This window comes from Lithobates pipiens, unplaced genomic scaffold (assembly GCF_037356315.1).
Source record: "Lithobates pipiens isolate NorthernLeopardFrog02 unplaced genomic scaffold, aLitPip1_a1.2 Scaffold_3, whole genome shotgun sequence".
In the NCBI taxonomy this organism is placed as follows: domain Eukaryota; kingdom Metazoa; phylum Chordata; class Amphibia; order Anura; family Ranidae; genus Lithobates; species Lithobates pipiens.
Genome location: NW_027507790.1, coordinates 29,462,601 through 29,483,968, shown reverse-complemented (window position 1 = coordinate 29,483,968; position 21,368 = coordinate 29,462,601).

Genomic DNA, 21,368 nt, shown 5'->3' with positions numbered 1-21,368 from the left:
TGTTCCACACTAGACAGGACTTGTGTACCCTGTGGTATCTCAACATGACAGTCAATTGAGAGCACTAAAAGCCAGTTCATATCGCTGTGGAAATAGAGCAGGGAAATTACTATCTAGGCAATTGAAAGAAAAAATAGCCAAACAAAAAATTCCTTATATCCACAACCCTAAAACGGGTCTTAGAGTTACTAACCCAAAAGAGATTGCATATGCTTTCAGTGATTACTATAAGGCACTATACAATCTTAGAAATGACCCTGACACTCACTAGCCCACAGATGAAGCGATTAATGAATTCCTCAAATCTGTAAATCTACCTGTCATTTCGCAAAACGATCTAATCCAACTAAACCAACCATTCACAATAGCAGAAATGGAGAAAACAATCAGACACCTACCCCACAATAAATCCCCAGGTCCAGACACATCGGAATATTACCAATTATTCAGCAACATACTTTCACCATACTTAAAGCAGGTCTTTGATGCCACAATGTCAATGCTAACTTTCCACCAGAAATGCTTATGGCTACAATAATAACATTACCTAAACCAGGTAAAGAACCGAATGTGCCTCAGAATTTCAGACCTATCTCGCTACTGAATGTGGATGTAAAAGTGTAAGCTAAGCTCATTGCAAATAGATTAACAAGTTTACTTCCACATTTAATCACTCAAGACCAGGTGGGATTTGTGTCGGGTCACCAGGCCACAGATGCCACTAGAAGAATGGTAAACCTAGTGCGCTTGGTTGAGGAAACAGGAAGGCCTTCTCTGCTTCTCACCCTGGACACAGAGAAGGCCTTCGACAGGGTGCATTTGGGGTATCTTAGGGGGGTGCTTGAGACGTTTGGCATGACAGGCCCGATCCAAAGAGCAATTAGTGCATTATACTCCTCTTCCTCAGCCTATGTTTTTGCAGAAAGAATGTTTTCTAAAAATGTCCTGATCACAAATGGGACCCGACAGGGTTTCCCCCTGTCACCGTTGATTTTCGTCATAGTCATGGAACCCCTGGGCGAAAGGATTAGATCTAACCCTGACATCACAGGCTTCCCAGAATATTCAACACAAAATATCACTATTTGTGGAGGATGTCATCTTAACATTATCCAACCCTGCCATTTCCCTTCCAAAAGCTCATGAAGAACTCTTACAATTTAGCAAAGTGGCTTACTATAAAGTTAATGCCTCCAAATCCAGCATATTAGGCATAGCAATCGATGAGCCCCTCAGATCCTCCTTACAACAATTACTACCATACCAATGGGTTACTGAATCTATCTCCTACTTGGGAATTCAGTTAACTTCGCCCCTTACTAACCTATATGAAGCCAACTACTTACCACTGATTAACTCTACCCAACAGGAGCTTACAAAAATTAAAAAAAAAAATTCCTCTCCTGGGCGGGCCGCCTAGCGGCATTCAAAATGCTAATACTGTCATAAATACTGTACTATTTTAGGGCACTTCCGATCCCTGTTCCTAATGCATTCTTTACTACAATGCAAAAGAGTGTCTCAAAATTTATATGGGCGGGCAAAAGGGCTAGACGCTCCCATACAATACAAGTGATGCATAAATCAGTGGGAGGGATGGGGGTACCAGCTTTGAAGGATTACTATACAGCAGCTGTCCTAGACCAACTCAAAGATTGGTTTATAAAAACTGACTTAAAACCCTGGTACCAATTAGAATTTGCATGGCTACGCCAAAAGCCACCACTATCCCTTCATATAGCTTCAAGGTTTCTTCCGAAAGGACATACTATAGACCACCCTACCATACAAGCAACAATCCAAGCCTGGACAGAACTCCTGATGACAGCAGATAAATCCCTTGCGCATATAAACATCCCTATTACAATAGAATCTATCAAGTGGGTAATCCCAAGCATATCATTGAAACATTGGACGAGTAAAAACATTCACGCCATAACAGATATAGTCAAGGACAACAAATTGGTACCATTCACAGACATCAAATCCAACCACAACATTCCAACCAATGAAATGTTCACATACGCCCAGATATCATCATACTACAAACAGATTAAATGTACCCACATATCAGTGCCTGAAATAGCTTGGAGGTGTTTGCAATCTAAGGCTTTTGGGAAAGGGGTATTGCCTTATTCTACAAACTACTTAACTCCAAAACATACTTTGTTAAAATAGCCCCTCTATTGAAATGAGAACTAGAACTAGGCAAAACATTTTCTAAACAACAATGGCTGGTGGCCATTAAATGTACACATCAATTTTCCCGCTGCTCTAACTATGAAGAACTAGCCCAAAAATTCCTACTTAGGTGGCACTTCACCCCATATATTGTAGAAAAATTTTCAAAGGACAACTCCAATCTCTGCTGGAGGGACTGTGGTAGGGTGGGAACATTGACACATATGATGTGGGCGTGCCCCCACTTCTGAAGTTTTTAGGCAGAAGTGTATAAATTGATATTTAAGACCACTGGAATATTCGTCAAACCAAACATAGAAATGGTGATCCTTAGCAATAACATTTTCCCAGTCCAGGTCAGATCTATAGCGATCCATATACTTTTTGCAGCACGATCGGCAATAATGTGCAAATGGAAAATGAATGAGGTACCTAGCATAAAGGAAATCATCACAAAAGTCAACATAATAGCTGAATATGAAAAGATTCTAGCGCTCAGGGATGGGAACCTTGGTAAATACAATACCAACTGGTCAAGTTGGAGATCTATTTCACCAATTTCCACTTAAGTTAACAAGTTCATGATGTATGTTATAATCATAATCTATAGTAACTGGTCAAAATACTGACACAGATTTTAATTGTTACATAAATACTACCAGATATGATATATGCAGGTCGCAAGGAACACTCGGAAGACACATTATCTTATCCTTCTTATCATCCGTAATATAAGATGTGAGTTTTTCAACTGTTGTAATGCATACTTGTGTTATATATATGAATGCACTGTTAAAATGGTAAGGCCCCTTTCACACTGAGGTGTTTTTCAGGTGCTACAGTGCTAAAAATAGAGTCTGTATAGCGCCTGAAAAAAATGGCCCCTTTCACGCCAGTGTGAAAGCCGGAGCGCTTTCACACTGGAGTGGTGCGCTAGCAGGATGGTAAAAAAAGTCCTGCTAGCAGCATCTTTGGATTGGTGAAGGAGCAGTGTATTCACCGCTCCTAAACAGCTCCTACCCATTTTAATCAATGAGGCAGCGTGGCTGCAGCGGCGCTTTGCGGGTGATTTTAACCCTTTTTCAGCTGCTAGCGGGGGTTAAAACCCCTCCGCTAGCAGCCGAATACCGCCGCTAAAATGACGGTAAAGTGGCAGTAAAAATAGCGCAGCTTTACCACCGACGCCTGTACCACCCCAGTGTGAAAGGGGCCTAACACTCAAATGTACTACCATACATTGATACATGATACTTTCAAGTAAATTTTTGTTTCTGTTATTGTAAAATTTATTAAAAACCATTGAAATTAAAATATGATTTACCTTCAAGTTTAGTCATGACTCTATAAGTTATGTTAAATAATTCTCAAGTTGGTTCGAGTTTTTTATACACATTGCCCAAGGGGGGTGACAGTACCCCTCCCTTGGGCAACAAAAGAGATCCCAGTAGGGGTTCCTGAGGGAGGGGTACTGTCACCATGGGCATCCGCAGAACTTTTTTCAGGGGTGGAGGTATAATTTTAGGGTCACCCATGCATCATTCCTTTTTGACACTGTAATTATCACATTATCATGGTCAGAGACTGCAGACATAGTACTGTCCCTAGGATAAGTAATGGATAATGGCCAACAGACCCTCTTACCAGACCCAGCGAAACTACAGTAGTGATCCCTCTGGCTGGACAATTGCTCACTCTGGGTTCCCCGGGGGCGACTCTGGTTAGTAGTGTAGCGTGTCTGTTCCCTGGTAGTGGCTCAGTCTTTCTCTGTCTGGTGGTGCTGGGCAGCGTGGCTCTCTCTGGTGGTGCTGAGCAGCGTGGCTCTCTCTCTGGCTTCCGCCCACCACACTCCTTATTCTTTGCCCTGTAGTGATCTCTCCCTCAGCTTTTTTCCAGGCTGCAGTCTCTTAATCTCTCTCTTGATCGAGCTGTAGCCTCCTCCCTGTGGAAAATGGGGTTGCCAATCTTTGGGACTACATGTTCCATGATGCTCTCCTCTCCTAGTCTGCTTTGATTGGCCCTCAGTTATGGCCAATAGGAAAGGAATGGAGCAGGCAGGAAGCTGGGCAGGGAACCTGGTAAGAGCCGCCATCTCTTTTCCCTGACAGGAGAAAGGGGGGTGAGTGGGGGAAACCTCTAATAGCCCGCAGCTCGCCTTTCTCCTGTCACAGTGCCGCCGAGTTCTCTGCTGGACTGAGCAGGGAAAAGAGCCCAAAGTCACACTACACTAATGGAGGGGCTTGACAGCACCTTAATTGCGACACCCCATTGGTGGGTGGCACCCGGGTGCGGGCTGCCCGCACCCCGATAGCAATGCAACTGTGCTGAATTTAAGATCCGATCCCTGATTCCAGGGGGTGAACTTGACCCCCCTTGCCACTACCTGTGGACGCCCATGACGGTCACCGGAAGTATGTGTATAAAAAACTTGAACTACCTTGAGAATTATTGAACATAACTTATAGCTGAGTCATGACTAAACTTAAAGGTAAATCATATTTTGTAATTTAACATATAACTGAATCTAAGGTAAAAAATGTAAATGCATTTATTTGTACCAAGTTATATACGACAACTTATTGTACGACAAACAATGTCCACATTGTTATCTTTTTGTTCAAGTCATATAAAAATAAAAATCTATTGATGAAAAAAAAAAAAGAACCAGCAAGCTTTGACGAGTATGTAATACCAATCAATATCTGGAAAACACTGGACAACATTTGGCTTCCTGAAAATATTATGTGATTATGACAGACCCCTTCAAACTGAACACAATCATAATTTTAGAATGATTGTATCACACAGGATTCTTGAAAAAATAAAATTGTTTTGCTGCTAATATTCATGTGTACTCTGCCTGGTGCATCTCACTGCAGTGAACAACAATAGTCAGTCAGCATTGATGGATTCTAGTTCCCTTGATTGTGGCTTGGTGAAACCTTTTACCAAGTTCATCCCTGACTGCACCTAGATTTTTTAGAAGTGTGAATACAGAAAATAAATCTTCAGTGACATTTTGCACTTCATCCTTGAATGCTTTCCTGTTGATTTCCCCTCACCCCACTAACAGAAATTGAAACTGATTGTCACTAATGACATATCTGATCTGTAGACCAACAAAAATTACTTCTTTAACACCTTTCTACCCAGCCTATAGCATATTGATGGCCAGGTGGGTGCTTTACCATCCTGACTGGATGCCATATGACGTCCTTCACATCGCCCTTTACCATGTGATCAGTTGTGTCCAATCACAGCTGATCACATATAAGCAAATGCCGGTTATTAGCATTTCCTTTCCTCAGCACTGTCATTTTCTGAGGAAAGGAAAGCCAATAACTGGCTTTCCAGTTACAGGGGGCATTTACATATAATCAGTGCCCTGATTATTAGTGCAGTCCCATAAGTGTCCATCAGTGCAGCATATCACTGTGCATCAGTGCAGCATATCAGTGCCACTTATCAGTACTCATCAGTGCAGGCTCATCAGTGCACATCAGTGTCCATCAGTGTAGATTATCAGTGCCCATCAGTGTCACCTCATCAGTTCCCATCAGTGACGCCTCATCGGTAGGGATACGCCCAATGTTGGTGTCGAAGGGAAGTTCGACTCGAACATCGGGTGTTTTCCGAATAGCGAACAATTTGGGGTGACATAATGTCAATGAAAGAAATGGCATGAGATTCCCCCACAGTCCATTACCAGGCCCTTTGGGTCTGGTATGAAAATTTTAAAAAAAATTGCGTGGGGGTCCCCCCAAATTTCATACGAGGCCCTTCAGGTCTAGTATGGTTATTAAGGGGAACTCCGCACCAAAATGTAAAAAAAATGGCGTGGGTTCCCCCTAAAAATCCATACCAGCCCCTTATCTGAGCACAAAACCTGGCAGACCGCAGGAAAAGAGGGGGTGACGAGAGAGTGCCCCCCTCTTGAACCGTACCAGGCCACATGCCCTCAACATGGGGAGGGTGCTTTGGGGTAGCCCCCCCAAGCACTGTGTCCCCATGTTGTTGGGGGACTAGAGCCTCATCCCCACAACACTTACGTGGTTGTGGGGGTCTGCGGGCAGGAGCCTTATCAGAATCTGGAAGCCCCCTTTAATAAGGAGACCCCCAGATCCCGGCCTCCCCCCTGTGTGAAACGGTAACGGTACAAATGCCATTTCACAAAAAAGTGTGAAAATTGTAAAAATGACATGACACGGCTTGGAACAAGTCCTTAAAAAAAAAAATGTAAAAGTAAAAATGTCCCACAAAGTCTTCTTCTTCTGCTCTTGCTCTGCTGAAGGACCGAAAAAAATAATGCGACCGGCCCGCCTCCCGCTGTATGACGCTTCTTTGCTCCAGTGCGTCAGGATGGGGCAGGGTCACCCAGGAACATCACGGTGTGGCCCCGCCCTCAGTTATAAGAGAACGTTCAAAGTGAAGACATGTCATACAGGGGTAGCCTCCCATGGAGGCGGGTTGGTCGCATTTTTTTCTTTTTCAGTCCGTCAGCGGAGCCAGAGAAGAAAGAAGAAGAAGAAGACTTTGTGGGACATTTTTATTTTTTAATAAAGGACTTGTCCCAAGCCGTGTTATGTCATTTTTACAATTTTCACACTTTTTTTGTGAAATGGTAGGGGTACATTTGTATCCGTTACCATTTCACACAGGGGGGGGAGGCCAGGACCTGGGGGTCCCCTTGTTAAAGGGGGCTTCCTGATCCTGATAAGCCCCCCGCCAGCAGACCCCCACAACCCCCGAGCAAGGGTTGTGGGGATGAGGCCCTCGGCCCCATCAACATGAGGACACAGTGCTTTGGGGGCTACCCCAAAGCACCCTCCCCATGTTGCGGGCATGTGGCCTGGTATGGTTCAGGAGGAAGGTGCTCTCTCATCCCCCCTCTTTTCCTGTGGCCTATCAAGTTGCGTGCTCGAATAAGGGTATGGTATGGATTTTTGGGGGGACCCCCCAAGCCATTTTTTCAAAATTTTGGCACGAGGTTCCCCTTAAAATCCATACCAGACCTGATGGGACCACCATTTTAAAAAAAATGTTGTTGCCTCATCAGTGCTCATCGGTGCAGCCTTATCAGTGCCAATCAGTGCCCATCAGTGCAGCCTATCAGTGCTCATCAGCACAGCCTCATCAGTGCACATCAGCGAAAAAGAAAAATTGCTTATTTTCAAAATTGTATAACATAAACATGGTCTTTTTTGGTTTGTTTAGCAATAAGGAAAAATCCCAATGGTGATTTAATACCTCCAAAAGAAAGCACTATCTAAAAAAAAAGATAAACATTTTATATAGCTACAGTATTATACACCCACTCAATTGTCATTTAATATGCAACAGTGCTGAAAGCTTAAAGTTGGCCTGGGCAGAAAGGGGGCAGAAAGTGCCCTGTATTAAAGTGGTTAATCTTGGCATTAATTATTCTTAGAAGCATCTGCCTTATAAAACAAAAACCTCAACTTCTCTTTTCATTGCTTTCACAATTTTTTTTTATCAGTCTGAGATTTATGTGAAGGGGGTAAGGTCAACATGGGGTTCACATGCCATGTTTTTCTGTCCTAAAATCAAATTCTCTTGAGTGCCCATTTATTTTTAATACAATATGACAGAGCCAATACTTTTAGATCTGCACAGATATTCCAGTTGTATTTAGTGCTCTGGATATGCTTATAAATGTTCATGTATTTTTATGTTTCTTTAATGTCTGAAGCATAGCCAACAGGAATTGCAAATTACAAAAACTGACAATTTCTTATAAACAGTACCTGATAGGTTAAATTTACAGGCGATTTTTAAGATTAGCAGCCAAAAATATCTACAATACACTAAAAAGTATTCAGGAAGCAACTTTTTTTTGTTGCCCAGTGTATCTGTGTTTCTTTAGGAATCATTGTGTTTTTTTTATTACAGACTTCTATTGTGTATATTTTTGATATCCAAGCATGACTTTCTAGTTGCTTGTCCATCTCTTCATTTTTCCTGGATACAGTTGTGCTCAAAAGTTTGAATACCTAGATAAGAAATTGTAAAATGTTGGCATTAATATTAAAAATATGACTGATCATGACTTATTTAAGGATGGCAATCATATGAACGCATTTATTATGACGTAGTTTTTTGGATCCTTTTTAAATCATAATGATAACATAAATCACCCAAATGGCCCTGATCAAAAGTTTACATACCTTGGAATGTTTGGCCTTGGTACAGACACAGAAGGAAAAATTAGTGTCTGTGTATAAATAGTCAATGAGTTTGCTAGCTCTCACATGGATGCACTAAGCAGGCTAGACACTGAGCCATGAGGAGATAGAAAAGAACAGTGAAAAGACTTGCGTAAAATGGTAATGAAACTTTACAAAGATGGAAAAGGATATAAAAATATATCCAAAGCCTTGAATATGCCAGTCAGTACTGTTCAATTACTTAATAAGAAGTGGAAAATTTGTGTATCTCTTGATACCAAGCCAAGGTCCTGTAGATCAAGAAAGATTTTAGCCACAACTGCCACAGGAACTGTTCAGGATACAAAGAAAAACCCACAGGTAACCTCAGGAGAAATACAGGCTGCTCTGGAAAAAGATGGTGTGGTTGTTTTTAAGGAGCACAATACGATAATACTTGAATAAAAAAGAGCTGCATGGTCAAGTTGCCAGAAAGAAGTCTTTGCTGTACAAGTTCCACAAAAAAGCCTGGTTACAATATGCCCAACAACACCTTGACATGCCTCATTGGCTTTCAAAGGCTTCCTTCTGACAGCTCAACCATGCAGCTCTTTTTTGTTCAAGTATCATTGAATTGTGCTCCTTAAAAACAACCACACTGTCTTTTTGGAGAGCAGCCTGTATTCCTCCTGTGGTGACCTGTGGGTTTTTCTGACCTACCTGACCCTGGCTTGGTATCAAAAGAGCCCCTAATTTTTCACTTCTTAATAAGTGATTAAACAATATTAACTGGCATATTCAAGGCTTTGGATATCTTTTTATATACTTTTCCATCTTTGTAACATTTCATTACCATGTTATGCAGGTCTTTTGACTGTTGTTTTCTACCTTCTTATGGCCCAGTGTCTAGCCTGCTTAGTGCATCCATGTGAGAGCTAACTCATTGACTATTTATACACAGCCACTAATTGTTAAAAAGACACAAATGTAGGAAATTAACCTTTAATTCCCATTTAACCCGTGTGGGCCACCTTCTGTGTCTGTACCAAGGCCAAACATTCCAGGGTATGTACACTTTTTATCAGGGCCATTTGGGTGATTTCTGTTACTATTTTGATGTAAAAAAAGATTCAAAAAACTATATGATAATCGATGGCTTCATGTGATTGCTATCCTTAACCACTTGAGATCCGCGCTATTGCCAAATGACGGCATTAGCGCGGACCTACATTTCCAGGACTACGTCTATTGACGTCGTCCTGGTTACGAGCGGCCTGCGCGCCCCCTGAGGGGCGCGCGGCGCGCTCTGTGATCGGCGAGTCCATGAGACTCGCCTGATCACCGATCCGTGTAAGGGGTCGATCCCGACCCCTTATCACGTGATCAGCTGTCAGCCAATGACAGCTGATCATGTGACAGAACGGAGCCGATAATCGGCTATTATTCCTCCTCGCGCTGACAGCGCGAGGAGAGAAAAAAAAAGCCGATCACCGGCGGCCGTGATCGGGACATCAGTCCCGATCACGGCCAGCAATACAGCTGACCACCTGCCCCCTGCCAGTGCCCACCTGCCCACCGCAGTGCCATCCTGAATGAAAGTAAGTGCCCCCCATCAGTGCCACCCAGCAGTGCCCATAGTGCCCCCAGCGCCACCCACAGTGCCACCCACAATGCCACCCACAGTGCCATCCAGCAGTGCCACCAACAGTGCCACCCACAGTGCCCACAATCTGCCGCAAAGGTGCTGCACCCCAGTGCCGCCCATCAGTGCCCAGCAGTGCCGCCCATCAGTGCCCAGCAGTGCCGCCCATCAGTGCCCAGCAGTGCCACCTATCAGAGCCACCTATCAGTGCCACCTATCAGTGCCCATCAGTCCCATCTATCAGTGGTACCTATCAGTGCCCATCCGTGCCACTTATCCGTGCCACCCATCCATGCCATCTTATCTGTGCCCATCTTTGCCCATCAGTGCCGCCTTATCTGTGCCGATCGGTGCCGCCTTATCTGTGGCTATTAGTGCCGCCTTAACTATGCCTATCAGTGCCCACCAGTGCAGCCTATCAGTGCCCACCAATGCAGCCTATCAGTGCCCACCAATGCAGCCCATCAGTGCCCACCAATGCAGCCCATCAGTGCCCACCAATGCAGCCATCAGTGCCGCCTAATCAGCGCACTTCAATGAAGGAGAAAAATGACCCGTTTGCAAAATTGTATAACAAACTATTAAAACATGATTTTTTATTTTTATTTTTTTGCATCTTTTTTTGTTTGTTTAGCAAAAAATAAAACTCCGAGCTGTAACTAAATACCACCAAAAGAAAGCTCTATTTGTGGGAAAAAAATGATAAAAATTTCATTTGGGTACAGTGTTGTATGACCGCGCAATTGTCATTCAAAGTGCATCAGCGCTGAAAGCTGAAAATTGGTCTGGGACTGAGGGGGGTTTAAGTGCCCAGTAAGCAAGTGGTTAAATAAAAGACATTATTTTGGCATGATCAGTCATATTTTTAATATTAATGCCAAAATGTCACAATTTCTGCCAGGGTATGCAAACTTTTGAGCACAACTGTATATGTATGTATGTATGTTATTTGTTATTTTATATCTTTAGCCTGACACAAAGCAGGGATGCCTGAAACATTGCTGTGGGTTTGTACTGTTGAGTGAACAATAAATCTATCTCTTTGAGCTGCAACCCTCACTTTTTTTTATTTTCATGGTGGTTATCAGGGACACATCAAGTTGCGTTCATGGATTTTTTGGGGTGAACTTTATAGTGCTTACCACCCACACAAAACATTATTACTCCCATACATAGGACCAACCCACTTGACTGAATACAAAAAATGAAGTTACACAAACAAAGGGTAAGCTTAGATTTAGAAAGTCAATGATATCTGATAGCTAAATGTGGACTGGGAACTTAAAATGTACACAAACCTCTCCTCCATGCTGTCTTTTCAAAACAAAGCCGTTTACAAATAACAGATTCAGATGTGACCCAAATGTCCCCACTGTGTTCTGTCTATGTCAAAGCAAAAGTACACATGCACAAGAGCTTTGCTGTAGAGGATATTGGTTAGTTCAAAGAGACAAAAAAGTCATTATATTATTTGGTCAAGTGTGCAGGAGGTAAAGGAATGTATGAGAAGCATTTTTCTTTTCAATCCTTACTCAAATTTTAAACAAGATATTTTAAATAAGGGGCAATTACTTGCACAACACTTTATAAAATATTATCATATATCCAAAATTGCAATCCACTAACAGGAAGGATTAAATGTCAACAAGGTTAATATAATTTATTGAAATGCAATCTGTAGGATTTAATAAAAGTATTACCATTTTTGGTGTCTAACAAGCTGATGAGGCAAAGCTTGGGTTGCTTAGTATAGTAATTTAATGTTCATTCTATACAAGAAAGTTCTCTGCATGTATAAGCCATGTTATATATATTCCTTTCTAATTCAGTATTTCTAATTATATTATTTGTATAATTGATCATCTGTGCTTTAATCCACTGAGATTTAATATTTCACATAATAATGTTATTCAATGATAATGACATATATGCAGTCTTATGAAAAAGTAATTACACAACAAGGAATTTATTGATATTTTCAACATATATGAAAAGGAAAACATTAGATCTTCATTCAAAAAGTATGTGTCTTGCAAGGAAAAAAAATACACCTCTATATTTACCACCAATTCAAGTTCATGAAACTAGTATCGGGTGACAAAGTTTAGACCCTTCTTAGAAAGTATGCTTAGTCTTTCCTGGTTAAACCCCAGATATCTTATTTTTGGTGTTTTCTTTGCTATTGTTGTTTGAAGATGTAATTATGTCGAGATCAAAAGAGCTCTTTAAAGCTGACTTTCAGGCTTTTTGTGACTTTACATATTTTATTTGGACCCAGCTTGTCCAGACAAACTATTTACTTGACGAAACGCATCTGGGAAGGTACGCAGTGATGCCACCACGCTTTACGAGGGGAGGACGGGACGCTTTTTGAATGCCGGCAGGCTTTCTGTGATCTGGTTTGATGCTGTTTTAAAGAACTCCTTACGTAAGTGCGATATTTATATCTTAATAAAATATGTGAATGGTTTTACGCTATGGAGGTATCTCTTTCTTTCTGGGGTTGATGCTGGTGACATACCTGATTGCTGACAGTTGAAGTTTTTAGTGCTGTGATGCTGCCATACACCGGTGATAGTGGAATCGTGATGCAAGAATTATGATACGGATTTTTTCATACTAAGACCACAATCTGTCTCGGATAAATACCATTAAGGCTATTATCTAATCTGCATCTGGTAAGCGTATCAAAATTCTGGTGACGGGCACTGGTTTGCAGCTTTGTTTGGACTCACCGCGGTGACTTGATAAGCACTGATATATTGGACTTTATCTTCCAGTCCCAGCTTTCTGCAAGCTGTTATATGTTATTTTTACACTTCTTATAATTTTTTGTGGTTTTATTTGTGTAATGTTAATGCTATTTTTTTGGCAACAAATATTTATTTTCTGTGTGTGCTATTAACTCCTTATTGATATTTCATTGGAGATGTCTTCTATTATTGAATAGGACTATTGGCGCAGCTTTCCAAACTTTCTTATAAACTATTTCCTTCACTAAATGCTGCACTGGCTCTAAGTACCGTATGTACTGCATGTAGATTCAGCTACATACAGTACACAGTGCTGGGTTCCAGTTGTGAGACAGAGACTTCAGGTCTCACACCTGGAACAAAGCAGAGTTGGCAGAGTGGCACCGAGCCATTCGTAAGCAGCTTTGTATTCTGTAATGAATACAAAGCTTCCTCTTATTGGATGGGTCAGAGAGCATGACTTCTTCTGCCTGCCTTTCCACCTCAGACAATCAGAGGAAGCTTTGTATTCATTCACAAAATACAATGCTGCTTATGAATGGCTGAGCACCACTCAGACTACCTCTGCTTTGTTTGTTGGCTGTGAGCTACCTACAGTACATACAGTGATTGGAGCCAGTGCAACACTTAGTGAAGGAAATAGTTTGTTTGGACCAGCTTGATCCAAACAAATTGTTTCAGAAGTCACAGAAAACCTGGAGATCAGTTGTAAGGCCCCAAAAAGAAGAATGGGAATTCTGGTAAGGGATTTACAAAGGTCACCAAATTATTTAAAATTTAATAATCTAAAAGTGGCATAGATTTCAAGCAACTGCTTTATGGTTGACAAATTAACTTATCAAGAGGGCTGACTCTGATGCTAAAAAGAGTCTTCAAGAACCCCAACATTTTATTAAAAGTGCATGCATCTACAATCAGAAAGAAATTGCGTTAATTTAACCCGCATTTGAGGTCTGTGAGGAAAATGCCTTTGCTCTCCAAAAATAACTTTAGAGCAAGACTACTGGTTACCAGTGATTATATAAGCAAAGTGAGGCCTTCTAGAACAATCTGATGTAGAGTGATGAATCAAAGACAGTTGTTTGGTCACAGTAAAAATAGTCATGTTTGGCGCAAACTGAAAACAATATTTCAGCAGCAAAACTTCATACAAATTGTGAAGTATGGCAATAAATATTCTGTGGCTTCGTTCATTCAGGCCGTTCAAACATTGTGGAGGTATTTTAAAGGTCAGATCAGACAAAAACACCTAGAATTATCTTGAAAATTAAGTAATTTTGCATGGGGGAGTGGTAGAAAATTTAAAGGAGTCAATGTCAGACTGTGATGGGCAGTTATGAAAAGCTTACGCCATTCTATCTATTAATATTTTTGTAGGATACATAACTGAAAAAGCTATTTTTTTTCAAGACAAAAAGTAAAACTTGCGCTTGGTAAAAAATTAGTTGATATGGAAGAAATCAATTTAAGAAAATAGCAGCTAAGCACAAAAAAACAGATACTAGGTCTAAATAACAGAGATGTGAAAAACAGTGCAGCGCTTAATGTGTATAGATATAACACGTGACTGAATACAGTGAAGCAATAGATCAGGAAAAAAACTTCAATGGTAATGTTTCCAAAAAGTAAAACATCAATAGTAAAAAATATAAATGTGCATATTGTGCAATAAACAAAGAAGCAATAAATTAAAATTGGTTATTAAACCAAAAAGATCAAAAAATTCCTTTTAAAAAAGGCAAATAGTTGTTTAAACTACAGCTTATTGCTATGAAGCACAAACTTATAATTAAGTGAAAAAAATAAACAACAAGATTGAAAAGCAAATCAAAACAAGTCCCATGCCTTGGATGAGTGAAGTGATTTACAAGGCCCCATATATGTGAAGATAAAAGTTCATTAAGTGAAACGTAAGTGAATAAAACTTTAAAGTTGGTCCCAGGTATCACTGGTGTAGGTGCTTGACCACGTAAATTCTTTCGCTGTACAATTTAAGTAAGTAGTAAAGGCTTACCAGAGCAACCATTAGTGTGCGCAGATACGAACTCCCAAACGATTAGGATCGGACAAGATCGTTCCTCCGACACTCCTCGTATAAATGGATGATTCGAATCACCTTTGGGGGTAGGAAGGTGAAAACTGACCCACACCTTCGGATGTTCCTTGAACGTCGTCCGTTCCGGTCAGTTCGAAAATTTCAAGTTGGCGTATCACCAAATGGATGAAAAAGGAAAAAAACGCCCAATCGTGTGATAAAGTCTAAAACACGTGAACTTTATTTTTCAACCAGATAGACGTTGAAAGCTACAAATGACTCGATCGAGTCGCATAAAATTGAACGAAGAAAAATGCTAGCAAAAATATAAAATCAAGCAGATAAAAATAGCACGAGATGTAGACGTATCTACCCAACTATTTGCCTTTTTTAAAAGGAATTTTTTGATCTTTTTGGTTTAATAACCAATTTTAATTTATTGCTTCTTTGTTTATTGCACAATATGCACATTTATATTTATATTTATATTTTTTACTATTGATGTTTTACTTTTTGGAAATATTTTTTTTCAAGAACATCACCTTTATCTGTAGACATTATCTGAATGAAGATCTAATGTTTGCATGCTTAAATATTTTGAAAAAGTCAACAATTTCTGTAGAGTATACTTACTTTTTCCACATGACTATATTTAACTACAGTCATTATCCAGTGAAAACTAATGAAATTGATTGTAAATTCAAATGCCCAAAACTGATTTATCCTTCATGCTTTTGCTATTTTAACAGTGCAATGTGTGTGTTTTCTTTTTTGTGATCATAAATACCCTTTTCCTGTTCTCTGACTGATGATCAAGCGTCCTCCCTCCACTCTTCATCCCGATCTAAGGGAGCCAAGCTGGAGAGGCTGAGATTCCCTGCTCTCCCACGGTAATACACTGTGAGGCATTGCAGCTTTAGGGTGAGGAGCAGCTTCAGAGAAACAGTACAGCCATGAAGGCTGGGGGAGAGTAGAGGGGAGGGGTGGAAAGGAAGGGGGCGGACAGGAGAGGAGATTGTGTTCTCACTGAACACTATGTAACTTACAGGGAGAAAGGGAGGTGGAGGTGGAGGAGATGCAGAGTTGCAGAGTTGCAGAGAGAGAGCTGCAATTATGAAGGCACGTGAGCTGACCACGATTTCATTATACAGCAACCATAATAAACGTGGTCAGTTTTCAAAGACGAAATCAGGACCAGGCAGTATCAACCAGGTACTGTATAACATACAAAGAGACAACTGACAAAGCAAAAATACTATGCTATAGCTTGTGCCTTAAAAGGAGAGGAGCATGATTTTTTTTTTGTGGGGGGGGGGGGGGGTTGCAACCACTTTAGGTTCTTGTTTTAAATCAAATATTTAGCTTCCTGCTCATAGTCTACTTTATTTTCATATTCATATCAGTTTATCCCTTAAAGGGGTAAACTGATGTCATGATCTCTGAACATCCCATTTTGAAATGATCTTACACTTCATTCTGTGGATTAAAATCTGACATTAAATTAGGGACAAATCTATAAGGGAAAACAGATTGCTATCCACTTTTTGATATATTCTACTTGGGTAGCATATGCAAACCAAAGCCTGCATTGCCCCACAGAGTTCTTTTGGCTTAATACAGCTTAGAGGAAAGCAAGTTATGGGACCTTAGGAGGGTTTGCCACCATTTTTTCCATGTTTTTTATTGTGCTCCATGAGTCTTGTTCTCTACCTCTCTGCCCGTTGTATTGGCTCTTGATTGGATAGATTTAAAGCAGTGCAGCCACTGGCTCCCACTGCTTTCAATCAAATCAATCAATGACGTAGGTGTCGGGAGATGGGGCCAAGTCTGGCATTCTGTGTCAATGGATGCAAATGATGGCTTTGGGAGTGTACCCGCATGGTTACCCCCAAGGAGAGAGCTTCTCCTAAGGGATTTCCCGATGTGGGGAGGAGCCACCAGCGTCAATGTGGGACCCCAGAAAGGATGATCAGGGCCACTCTGTGCAAAACTAATTGCACAGTGGAGGTAAGTATGAAATTTATTTATTTTTTTAAACAAGTGTTTAGTAACCCTTTGAGTGAAAATTCTGAACGTCTTCAGTTTCATTTTTTTTTAATCAACATTTTTATTGATTTTATAGCAATTCCATTAATATTCCACAATATAAACTTTCAGATATAAAATCCTTTTCAAATATACCATATCCACCTAGTGCTTCATTTACCTTCTCCCGTATTACCTGTGCCAGAGGAGGGGGTCAGGGAAAATCAATAAGAAAAAAAGAGAGAGAGAAAAAAAGAGAAAGAGAGAAGAAAAAAAAAGGTAAACACCCATCTTCAGTTTCATTTAGTATACATACAATGCTGTGAAAAAAGTATTTGCCCTCTTTCAGATTTTTTATTTTTTTGCATATTTGTCACACCTAAATGACTCAGATCATCAAACAAATTGTATTATTACACAAAGATAATCCGAGTAAATAAAAAATGCATTTTTTAAATAATAGTTTCATTTATTAAGCCAAAAAATCTGTCCAAACCTGTCTGGCTTTATGTGAAAAGGTAATTGCCCCCTAAACCTAATAACTGGTTGTGCCACTCTTGGCGGTGACAACTGCAATCAAGCATTTGGAATAACTGCCAATAAGTCTTTCATATTGCTGTGGAGCAATTTTGGCCCACTCTTCTTTGCAGAATTGTTTTAGTTCAGCCACATTGGAGGGTTTTCCAGCATGAACGGCCTGTGTAAGATCATGATACAGCATCTCAATTGAAGTCTGAGCTTCGACTAGGCTGCTCTTAAACCTACATTTTGCTTTGTTTGAACCATTTGGTGGTGGACTTGCTTTTGTATTTTGGATCATTGTCCTGCTGCATAACCCAAGTGCACTTGAGGTAGCAAACTGATGGCAGGACATTCTCCTTTAGGATTTTCTGGTAGAGCTCAAAATTCATGGTTCCATCAATTATGGTAAGTCATCCAGGTCCTGAAGCTGCAAAGCAGCCCTAGAACATCACTCTACCACCACCATGTCTGACTGTTGGTATGATGTTCTTGTTATGAAATGCTGTATTAGTTTTATTCCAGATGTAACGGGATGCACACCTTCCGAAAAGTAAAATTTTTGTCAGTTCACAGAATATTTGCCTAAAAGTTTTGGGGATAATAAAGTTATTTTTTGGTAAATGTAAGATGAGCCTTTGTGTTCTTTTTGGTCAGCAGTGGCTTTGGCCTTGGAACTCTCCCATGGATGCCATTTTAGCCCCGTCTCTTTCTTATTGTTGAATCTTGAACACTGATCTTACCTGAGGCAAGTGAGGCCTGCAGTTCTTTAGATGTTGTTGTTCTGGATTCTTTTATGACCTCCTGGATAAGTCGTCGTCATGCTCTTGGAGTAATTTTTGTAGGCCGGCCACTCCTGGGAAGCTTTGTTGCAAGTTATCTCCATTTGTGGATACTGGCTCATCCTGTGGTTCACTGAAGTTCCAAAGCCTTAGAAAGGTCTTTGAAACCCTTCCTAGACTGATACATGTACATTACTTTGTTTCTAATCTGTTCTTGAAATTTTTTAGATACGATTATGTATGGCTTTTTGTGATCTGTTAGCATGCTTCACTTTGTCAGACAGCTTCTATTTATGTGATTTCTTGATTCAACATGTCTGGCAGTAATTAGGCCTAGGTGTGGCAAATGAAATTTAACTAAGCTTTCCATAAAAATTCAGCATGGGAGGGGGCAATTACTTTTTTCACATAGAGACAGGCAGGTTTGAACAGCTTTTTTCTAATTTAAAAAAGGCATCTTGGATTTATGCAGGTTATCTTTGTGTAATATTAGAATTTGTTTGATGATCTGAATAATTTAAGTGTGAGAAATATGCAAAAAAAAAAAGAAAAAAAGGGAGGGGGGAAAATACTTTTTCACAGCACTGTACATGTGCAATCTTTGCAGCATCATTAAATTCTTAACTAACAGATGCCTGGACTCCCAAATTGCTTGATTTTCTGAAACATAAAATAGATATGCATTGGAGTTTTAATGTTAAATAAATAATATATGAATTGCTGATGTTCCTCAAGCTGCTAATGACAAATTCATTTTTTTCCAGGACATTCTCCTAAAGACATGTTTGGTGCGTGAGTTATGCAGTTAAAGTGGTTCTAAAGGTTGTAATTAAAAGAAAAAACAAACAAACATGCTATACTTACCTGCTCTGTGCAAAGGTTTTGCACAGAGCAGCCTCAATCATCTTCTTTTTGGGTTTCCCTTTGGCTGTCCTGGCCCCTTCCCCCTGCCTAGTCCCACAATAGCAAGCGGCTTGCTATGGGGGCACTCGAGCGGACTTGCTCCTAAGCCACGCTCCTGTGATTGAACATTGTCCATTCACACACAGAGCATGACTTGGCCCCACCCCCCATTCTATCCTTATTGGCTCACTGGTTGTAATTGACATCAGCAGGAGCCAATGGCCAATGACAGAAACTTGGGGGATCTGCTGCTTTCCTGCACATCGTTGGGGACTGGGGGAAGAGCTGCACCTAGAAAGTTTTTATACTAATGCAGAGAATGCATTAAGGTAAAAAACGTTCTGCCTTTAGAACCACTTTAGGGAATTTAGGTAATTGTGAACAATAAATTGTAAAATTCTGGATAAGGGAATAATGGGTAAGTCTACTGAATATGTTTAGGTACATTGAAAAATGTGCTTTATTTGCCAATTGACTTGTTTGCCTGATTTGCAGATTGATTGGCTCTTGTCTAATCAGTATGTTATAGGTGGGAATAAAAAAGCTTAAATGGAAGTTGTTAAGATGCATGCATGGGATCTGCCAATACTGACAAGATTTTAAAGAAACATGTTCAGGGACTGTCAACCTAAAAGCTTTCTTAAAGCTGAACTTCAGACAGACACAAATTACACAAATTAATTCAACTATGCAACATATCAATTAATACATAATTACATGTATTTTTTAAAAGGGAAACAGCACACCTGCATTTGACTTAGTATCGGCCTCTTGCAATCGGTTGTACAGCAGAGCTAAGACTGGCAGAGGGAGAAGCAGCATAAAATGCCAGTAAGATCATGTACTAATAAGGGACAGTAGATAGGAGGAAAAAACAGAATGACAGTGAGGTGAGATCATCAGTCTACGGCTTCTCCTCCAGTGTCCAGCCACATACTAAGGACATGGTTAAGACCCATTGGTATTACCAAATGGCAGCAGAGAAGCATAAAGTCTCCTGACCTTCCAGGCAAAGCTGTCTTGAAAAGCTGTGTAATTCTCAGAACTGGATGGACAGAAATACAAATCTTTGGCAGGTGAAACAGATCCTATGTATTGTGTATACTTCATTTTACCGAAGCCACATGTCTGGGAATTAAAAAAAATAAAAAAGTATTAGAGTATTTGGAATCCCAACACTTCAACGGTATAAAACCATTTAATGGAACTAGGGTCAGGATGAGAGCTCTGGAACTTGCAACTTTAAAAGCATGCCATCAATGGCAGCTCCCATATTTCTATTTTCACAGGTTCCTTCTAAGTTGTAAAACGAATCAGTTTAATGTAATAATTTAAAGCATTTGTTTTAACTGTTATCACACTTCCTACATTAAAATGACTCAGCAGTAAGTGGAAATTAATGAGCATCTGCACAACTACAAGAATAAAATTGCAAAATGGACTATACCTCACAGAATGACTAGTATTTTGAAAAAGAGTAACAATTATTTGGTACTTGAGAAAATAATAAGCATACCTAAAGCACACTAAATCAGGTCTAAAATAAAAAAAAAAACAATGCTTACTTGGCAAAACAGTACAAAGAGAAAAATACTAATAGTAACCAATCAGTAACCATTCTTTAAATACTTGGCTTGAGTAAAGTGGATTTTATTTGGTTGCTTTAGATGCACAGTGCGCTTTATAACTTATTCTGTTATGCTGAATAAGCTCAAAATGTATAAAAACAAAAAATAAGCTCAAAAGGCAAAACATCTCCACACTGAAAATGTTAAGCAATGGGGTAATTTATTACATGAGAAGAGGATGTTCACTTGACAAAATTATATTTTGCTTAACTCAGTGAATAAGGTGAGGTTGACTTCAATCAATGAATCTCATGGGAGCAAAAAAATATATTTTTTTTCTTGCACCTGAGTAGGCATTCAATTTAAAAATCAACTTTACCTCATTCACTAAGTTAAATCCAAATTTACTTTAATAAATAAACTGAATTTATTTAAATTTTACCCCTTCCAACCAAAAAATAAATACATTAAAATTAAATGCACTGGCTAAATTCTAGGGAATGCTGGAGATGCATTTTTTACATGTTGATCTGGGTTTATTTAAAAACCTGTTTTTAAGCACAAAAAGTTCAGCAACCCATAGCAGCATGTCACCTTCTGTCATTGTCTAGTCAAATGATCCTAAAAAAAAATGATAAATAAAAACATGATTGATTGTTGTGACGGCTAGTTTTTATACTATATTATATTTTATATCTATTTATAGAAGTATTAATTTAATTGAGCCTATATATATATGTGCATATGCACTTTAGTACTTTAGTGACTTCCTCTTGATTTTCATTCCTTTGCGTAAACA